The sequence below is a fragment of the Melozone crissalis genome, unplaced genomic scaffold (genome assembly GCF_028551555.1).
Source record: "Melozone crissalis strain CALT ecotype California unplaced genomic scaffold, PUWL_Pcris_2 ptg000068l_1, whole genome shotgun sequence".
Classification (NCBI taxonomy): Eukaryota; Metazoa; Chordata; class Aves; order Passeriformes; family Passerellidae; genus Melozone; species Melozone crissalis.
Window position 1 is genome coordinate 1,248,000 of NW_026535846.1, and position 3,180 is coordinate 1,251,179.

Here is a 3,180-nt window from a genome sequence, read left to right on the forward strand (position 1 = left end):
CGCTGCGGGGGTTGTAATAATACCTTTTGGATAGAACAATCATTGTTATGGGATTTATGGTGTCATACTTGTGAGCATGAATACACGTGGGGTAAAGATTGGCAAGATGAATTAAGGAGACAAACGGGGCAACATGCGTATATAGCTTTGAATCTTTACGAGTCTCCTGAACAAAAAATTCTTGCTTATTATCGTTGGGAAGTACAATGTGTTGTGAGTAGAATTAAGGTTCAAAGTAAATCACGTATAATTTCTGTAAGGTGTAGAAAATCAGTACCTTTAACACAACATTCTGTTGTAGGGCCCTTCAGGGGAGACCCTGAAAGAGCATTAGATCATTGCATTGAAAAATTACAAAAATTAAGTTTAAAAGTGACAGGACCAGTAAAATTTGGAGCAGCAAAATTGAAAACTGATAAGAAAAAGAAGCCTAAAAAAGGGAACTTCTTCTAAATAAGGCTAATTGGTTTCTATGCTTAGAACATTTTTATATTTGTGGGACCCTCAAGAGAGTATAATTGATGAAAACAACCAACAATATAAACAACGATTACAAAATAAAATACGCCTTGTACTAAAGAAAGAGCTTGAACTATTAGCCTTATATAGTAAGAAAGCTGCAGAGGCTTTGCACACACCACCATTAAATTGGCTACATTGGATTGAAGAGACAAATTTTTACACTGGTTCTTATTTACATTCACTTCCTTGTTATGTTTGCAAAAGGGATGCTGATAAGTGCTATGCATGGATAGCTTTGCATTGTGCAGGATGTAATAAGATTTATTGGTACTCACAAAAGACAATAGCAAATTTATGGTGTAGACCTTGTTTTGGGAAATGGATTCAAGATTTAGTCTGGATTAGAGCTCTTGATAGCGAAAACTTGGCACACTAATCTCCTTGCTCAAAAAGAAAGCGGGGGAAATGTGGAGAATATTGTTAATAAATGGTTAAGTGAGAAAAATCATCCTGACATTATGCCGCTGGTTAAGCTTGATAGGGAGGACAGCAGGCTCTGATTCAGTGACTGCTGACAGGCAAGAATGCCGGATGGCCTTGCTGCAACATGAGGAGAGGGAGTTGAGATTAGTCCTGAATATCTGCAGAATGTATCAAAAGAATAAGCACAAGGATGTAGAAGTAGGTGTAGTTGCTGATATGTAACTAACCAATCCTGAGCTCAACTTTTGCAATATGTATGAAGCTTATTAAGAACTGTATTTAACCCGCCGTATGTGATCAATAAATTGGACTTGGATGAACCAATTGGTGTCTGGGTCTCCTTCCTCCGACACTCTTCAGTGCCCAACTCTTGGGCACGTGAGCATCCACAGGAGGGAGTTTCACAGCCAACTTCTCCCCCAGACAGAGATGTCTTGCCCCAGTCCAGCAGCCCAGCTGGGTTTCCGTCTGTGCTCCCAACTGTCCTTTTTCCATGGTTCCAGCCACCCCAGAGAGCATTTCCCACCATCCCCAAGTCAGTGCAGAGATGCAATGCTGGCCATTTCTCTCGCTCAGAGCTCCAGGGATGGTCCCAGTGCTGCAGTGACTGCAGGAAAGGGGACCTCACAATGGGACATTTCTTGGTCAGATACAGACAGGAAGAGTGACAAACTGTCTGTGACTTGGGTTTTGGCCTCGCAGCCCCTGCCGTGGTTTGCAGGGAGCTGCAGTGTGGCTCGGCCCTGGCTGTGCCAGGCAGTGCTGGCCTGGGAGAAGGTGTCGGTGCCAGCTGGCCCAGGGAGCTGCAGCGTGTGGGGAATAAGTTCCTCCTGGCCTCCTGCCCCAGGGTGGCATTGCAGGGCCTCATGGAGCCAAGGGGCCATTGCAGCTCTTCAGGGCCCCATGGAATTAACGGGACTCTTTGGACATTGTGGGGCCTTGTGGGACTGAGGCCATCGTTACACTTTAGAACCAAGGGGCCACTGTGAAACTACAGGGCCTTGTGGAACTGACACTGAAATCACCCAAAAAGAAACTTTCTAACACAGTTTGAGTATCAAAAAGCATTCATTTTTATTGCAGCACTGATCACTTGGAGGATCCTTCCTCCATTCGAGCGCCCCAAACATCATGCGAACAGAGGTTTTATGATACACACAAGTTCCATATTTATGAGCTATAGACGTTTTACAACACACACAAGTTCCATATTTATGAGCTATTCCTCTGTGATGCTCTACATCTGGCCTGTAGGCCACACAGTATAAATAATTCCAACTGCATTAAGTGATTTATTATATAATTACCTTGCTTATGTAATTTGACCAGTAAGAGCAGGCCCAGACCATTGGAGACTCAGGCTGCTATTGGCTGGTCAGCTGAGTAGTAACTGGCTCAGCCAATGAGGATTACCTTCATGGGCCTTCTTATCTATATAAGGAAGTTAGATCTCAATAAAGCTGCCTGTTGCTGCATAAACACGTACAGTCTAGTCACCTGTCTCCACGGGCAGGAATTACTCCACTCTCAGGCATGCAGAGTGCTGCCAAAACCTGGCACCACTGAGCACCAGGATGGCCTCACTGGTGCCAGGAAAGCTCAGCAGCACCTTTCTCTCCCAGCAGCATAACACTGGCACAGGCACTGAGCAGCCATGGGCAGCTGACTACTGCTGGGAGACAAAAACCCCAAAACTGGGGGGTTTACAGGGCAGAAAAAATGTGGAGGCACTTTTCTGATGATGCCTACTCTCATCAAGGCTTCATCCAGCAAGAGGAATAGATAAGCTAAACTTATTTCTGGATAAACCACGTTATTTCCACCCTGAGGACCTGAGGCTAGCACAGGAGCCAGCAGAAGCCTTTTAGACAGCAAAACATTTTTGCCCATTTTCCCAGGCTGGCTCACGGTCACACCTCACCCATGTGGCTCCAGAGCTCTTGCTGTGTCCCACGGGCAGGTTATCCCTTCACATCTGCTCTCGCAGGTTCCAGTGCCCTCCCGGAGTGCCTCCCCGGCTGTCCCAGCACAGCTCAGCACAGCTCAGCTCGGGGTTCCACACGCGACGGGGCCGGGGCACCTCAGAGCTGCTCTTTCGGGCGGGTCACCGCCATCGGTCATCGGCTGAAGGCCTAAAGAGAGGACAGCAGAAACATCACAAATAAGCCATTAGTTCCATCTGTATTCACAAAGCTCAACAGCAGCGGCCTGGCTTGTGGCAGAGGACAAAAGCCA

The 3,180-nt window shown here is 46.4% G+C and overlaps 1 non-coding gene across 1 annotated transcript; it reads right to left on the reverse strand.

Moving 5' to 3' along the window:
• Window positions 1-2,418: 2,418 nt before the first annotated feature.
• On the reverse strand, window positions 2,419-2,622 carry LOC128946017 (small nucleolar RNA SNORA74). Its single transcript, XR_008483924.1, has one exon. It is a non-coding gene; the product is annotated as a small nucleolar RNA SNORA74 (small nucleolar RNA).
• Window positions 2,623-3,180: the final 558 nt, after the last annotated feature.